Raw genomic sequence first — 5717 nt, forward strand, 5'->3', positions numbered from 1 at the left:
GTTTTCAGAGCTCTAATAATTTATTTTTTTATTATTTTTTGTAATAATTTAAGTAGCAAATACTTTTTCCAAAAAGTCATTGCTAAGTGGTCCTTATTGGAGATCCGCCTGTCATGTCATCATCATGAACAAAGGACAGTAGTAGTCTGCCTGCTGAGCTGGGGGGGAGTCCAGCTTACTGTAGACCCCCTTCTTGGGCCCTCCAACGGATATTCACATGTCTAATTCCCTCCCAACCCTCACCCTAGCAGCAAGGGCATTGCTTACTAAGCCTCATGCGTTCCCCCTGCCTCAGTTTCCCATATCTGCCTCTCTCAGAGTTCTTCCTGCCTTCGCTGTCCTGTGGGTAGCACTGGTTCCAGAAACTGCAGAAGGGACTGGGCTGAGTTTCTTAATCTTGGTCAAAGATTTGGGCGGGGGGTCTCCGAGTCTAGACCCAGGACAGAGTTTCCATCTTGTATGCCAGCTGTGAACAGAGGCAGAGGCTGCTAGGCAGAAAGGGACCCGGAGGCCACTTCTAGCCTCCCCGGGCGAGTGTTGCATTGCTTAGGGACATCTGCTCTCAGCAAGGGAGGCGACTGGGAGCATCACAGCCACGCTTGCTCGAGACCAGTGATTCCCAGTCATGAGGTACGCAGAAAAGTCACTGAGGATCTTAACGGGCAGATTCAGGACCCACAAACCTGGGGCTGAGGACTGCATTTCTAACGAGCCCTGAGAGGATGCCAATGTTGCCGGCTCCGAAAACCACCCTTTGGGGAGCATGGGGCAAGGATATTTGATATTTCCATTCACCTCTACCTCTGTTCTTCCTTAACGTGTCACACACTTGCAGACAGAACTTATCAGCCCCTCCCCACCTCCCAGCACTTTCTATAGCCGTCACATTACGTGGCTCTTGGAACAGCCCAAGTTACCATTCTCTTCCTTGACAGGTGAGGAACTGGAGGTCCGAGGGCAAAGGACTGGCCTGCAGCCCCCCAGCTGCGGGAGGCAGAGGTCCACCTGGATGACAGATCCATCACCGACCTCCCTCACCCCAACCATCTCTTCTCTGGAGCCAGAAAGCATCCAGAAAGACCCTGCTTTTCCCCCTTTGCAAAGTGCTGTGTTCACAGACATAAATAAGGCCCCAGGCCAGCCCGGCCCCTCCTCCTCCCTGGGCCACATCTCTCAGCAGGCCTGGTCTGGGGCGGCCGTGGAGGGAAGGGAGGCTCTCCGACAGCGTGAGTTATGGGCTCCTGGAAGCCCATTAGTCACCGAAGCGAGAGAAGTTAACTCCAGCTTATTAACTCTAAACGTTTATTATTCACATTGATCACCTCACAGACAGCGCCCGCCACCCCACCCTCTGGAGCCAGCCAGTGCATTCCCGATCGCAGGATGGCGAGTGGGCTGACGGGGCTCCCAAATCCAGAGTCCCCAGGGCATGCGGGCAAGGCACCCTTCTCTCCTCCGTGGCCCTGTCACTCATCTGCTCCCCACACATCTGCCAGCCCCTGTTCTGGGCCAAGCCCTGAGCCCCTGGGGAGCCCTTGGTGCACAGACACACCACTTCCAACCCCCTGGGGGGTGGCCGTGAAGTGAGGGAGGTGGGCAGCCTGGTGGGGAGGAACACAGCCTCGGGGGGCAGTCTGGTTTGATTTCCGGCTCTGCCACTTGGCAGCAGGTGCCCTTCTGGACAAGCCTGTGACTTTCAGAAACTCCATTTTGCCATCTATAAAGTAGGGATGCATTCATTCAGTTGACAAATATATGTTGAGCCCCTACAGTAAAGAACAGAAAAGCTCCCTGCCCTCGTGGAATTCTGGAGATGGAGACAGACAGAAGGCAACTGAAGAAGACACACAGAGTAATTTCAGATAGTGGTGAGTGTGATGAAGAACGGAATCCTGAGTCACATGGAAGAGAGTGACTAGGGGCATTGGGGGTATTACTGGGGGTGCCCAGGGGTGGCCTCCCCAAGGATGTGGCCTCTGAGCTGAGACCTGAGTGATGGGAAGGGGCCACCAGGAGGAGATCTGGGCCAAGGGGAGTCCAGGCAGAGGGAGCAAACAGCAAGAACAAAGGAAGACCGTGGGCCAGGCTGAGCTTGGCTGCAGGTGACGGAGAGGAGCCAGGGTGGCCGAGTTAAGTGAGATGAGGGAAGAGAGAAATGGGAGGCCAGCAATTGTCGTGAAGACTGCAGCTTTTGTTCTTGGTGCGGTGGGGAGCTGCTGGGTGGTTTCAGGTGCAAAAGGCCATTAGGAATACAATCGTACTTGACCTCCTTCCATAGCTATTACAAAATGTGGTGGACACTGGGTGTCCGCTCTGCGCTGCATCACGGGACAGTGTTCCTGTCCCCCAGCTGCAGTGATATTGGCTGCTAATGGCCAACAGCTGTCCCCTCATCCTGAATATTGCCTTTGGCTGCCACTCTTCTCCAACGTGGGCCCCCTGGCCTGGAGTTGGGGCCAAATCTGTGGTGTGCTTTGCATGCCAGAGCTCCCTGGTGTCATGGCAAGAACAGGCTGAGGCCAGTCTCCAGCTGGGACCAGAGTCTCCAGCCTTGCCTGGTGCTTTGCTCTTGTCCCCCTTGCATCCCTCACTCCCTGCTGAGAGCGTGTCTTTTGTGTAGTTCTCGTGAACCTGGGCCCCTGGCTCGGGCTCTGCTGCCAGGGACCTAACCTGAGGCCAGGGTCAGATCAGATAGTGATTGTAAAGGATGAGCGCGGTGCCTGCCACACGGCGGCGACAGGGCGACCAACTGTCCTGGTTTGCCCAGGACGTTCATGGCTTTAGCACTGAAGGTCCGGCATCCCAGGAAACCCCTCAGTCCTGGACAAACCAGGACAGTTGGTAATTCACCGGAGGTAACTGCTGATAGGATTCATTCATTCATTCATTCGCCAAATACCTCCTGGTGTCTCTCTGTCAGTGGAAACGTGACAGGGTCTCATCCTCAGAGCTCATAGGAGGCAGGCAAGGTCATCGGATGCTTGCTTGGGCCTGTAAGGTCAGGAGAGCCATCCTGGGTGGTGAGGCGGGGCTGCCCCTGAAGGAGAAGTTGCTGTCCAGTGAATGGTGGGGGGAGGGGGTGTTCAAGGCAGAGCACCCACCCTGGTGAGCTGATCAGGAAGGTCCTGACCTTCAGATCTACAAATGCAGAGAGAGGCCATGAGAAGCAGGTTCTGGGCTCCCATCATCCATGCCCTCAACTGCTCCAAGGCTCAGTTTCCCCATATGAGAAGGTCCCTCCAGCTTCAGCAGGAAGCCAAGAATGTTTGCCAAATAAAGGCCCCTTTGGGAAGAGCTGTCTGAGGCTGCTGAGGCTCCTGAGCCATTAGTCCAGATGGTTAAGACAGGACAGGAAACTCCCCTGAGCCAGCAGGCACTGTGCTGGTCTCTGAAGCCCCGTGACGACCCAAACAAGTAGGCCTATTATCTCCATTTTACAGACAGGGAAACTGAAGCTGAAAGAGGAGCACTGACTTGCCCAGAGTCCCCCAGTCGGTGAGTAGCAGACCTGGAGCAGGATCCCTGCGCTCCCAGGCTCCACAACCACCGAACCATTCATTAATTCAAGGATGTAAAGAAGACATCATCACCTCCGCTTGCTTTATGCACTCCCCCTTTTATTCTTTTTATTTCTTTCTTTATTTTTTTATTATGTTATGTTAATCACCATACATTACATCATTAGTTTTTGATGAAGTGTTCCATGATTCATTGTTTGCATATAATACCCAGTGCTCCATTCAGTACATGCCCTCCTTAATACCCATCACCAGGCTAACCCATCCCCTTACCCCCCGCCTCTTTAGAACCCTCAGTTTGTTTTTCAGAGTCCATAGTCTCTCATGGTTCGTCTCCCCCTCCAATTTCCCCCTCTTCATTTTTCCCTTTCTACTATCTTCTTTTTTTTTAACGTATAATATATTATTTGTTTCAAAGGTACAGATCTGTGATTCAGTAGTCCTGCACAATTCACAGCGCTCACCATAGCACATACCCTCCCCAATGTCTATCGCCCAGTCACCCCATCCCTCCCACCCCACCCCCCACTCCAGCAACCCTTAGTTTGTTTCCTGAGATTAAGAATTCCTCATATCAGTGAGATCATATGATACATGTCTTTCTCTGATTGACTATTTCGCTCAGCATAATACCCTCCAGTTCCATCCATGTTGTTGCAAATGGCAAGATCTCATTCCTTTTGATGGCTGAGTAATATTCCATTGTATATATAGACCACATCTTCTTTATCCATTCATCTGTCGATGGACATCTTGGCTCTTTCCACAGTTTGGCTATTGTGGACATTGCTGCTATAAACATCGGGTATGCACTCCCCTTTTATCCACGCTCGCTTACAGAGGAGACTGAATGAAAGTGCAGGTTCTAGAGCCACCGTGACTGGGTTCGGGCCCCAGCTCCCCCACAGAGAAGCTGTGGGGCCCAAGGCAAATGATTTGCCCTTTCCATGCCCGGAGTTCCTCATCTCTCAAAGAGGAGATCAAAACAGCGCCTCCTCCAAGGGCTGTTGGGAGGATTAAACAGGCGAGTATATGGAAAGTGCTTACAACAGAGCCTGGCACATCATGTCAGCTGTTATAGCTTGTTTTATTACTATGGCTCAGTACAATGTAAGTCATAATAATAAAACATTGGAAACAACCTGAATGTTCAGCAGTAGGGGCGTTATTAAACGGCCATGATTTATTGATTTCAGTGGACATAACAGTAATTAAGACAGGTGGTCTTGGCACAAAGATGGACAAACCGATGAAGGGAACAGGATAGAAAGTCCAGAACTAGAGCAACATGTGTAGAATCACTAGTTTTATGAGAACTGAAATGCTGCAGTCCAGTGGAAGAGGATGATGCTTTCTTTCTTTTTTTTTTTTAAGATTTATTTATTTGAGAGAGAGAGAGCACACGCATGCGTACAGGGTGGGAGGAGGGGGAAAGTCAGAGGGAGAAGGAGAGAGACAATCTTGAGCAGACTCCCTGCCGAGCACAGAGCCCAGTGCCGAGCTCGACATGGGCCTCAATCTCACGACCCTGAGTTCATGACCTGAGCCGAAATCAAGAGTCGGACGCTCAACCTACTGAACCACCCAGGTGCCCCAGGGATGACGCTTTCAATAAATGGTGTTGGATCAGTGGATATGCACATGGGGGAGAAAAGAGTCCTGACCCCCACCTCACACCATACACCCATATCTGTTTCGGTGAACTCTAAGCAGCCATTCACCTTGACCAGGATATTGGCTATGTGTGCATTTACCGAGTCCTGCACTTTGAAAGAGGTGAACTTGCCGTAAGTCCACTTCAAATGTGGGCAGACTCTGACGAGGAAGCCGTGGTGAATTTCAGCGGTGTCGATGGCTTCACGTGAATGAAAATTTTGGTTTGGTGGTTGTCCTTTCAGTAAAATGAAGGACATTCCTTTATTTTGAAGTTCAGTCACACAACTCACACAATCCAAGATAATCACAGGAGAAGGAAGATGAATTTTAGGCAACAAGTAGTCAATAAGAAAGTTCCGATTTCCTTCAGAGAAAAAGGAAAACATGTTTTGTTGTCCTCCGACAGTGAGATGGAAAAAAAGAAAATAACCAAGGGAAAAGTCACCCCACGCTTTCCTCGCAGCCGTGGGCCCCCACCACAGCGGGGCCATGAGGAAGTGGAAGGTTGAGTGAGCAAAACATGTTTTCCTTCGGCAGGACGTC

The sequence above is a fragment of the Mirounga leonina genome, unplaced genomic scaffold (genome assembly GCF_011800145.1).
Source record: "Mirounga leonina isolate KUSES-001 unplaced genomic scaffold, KU_Mleo_1.0 Mir_94, whole genome shotgun sequence".
Lineage (NCBI taxonomy): Eukaryota > Metazoa > Chordata > Mammalia > Carnivora > Phocidae > Mirounga > Mirounga leonina.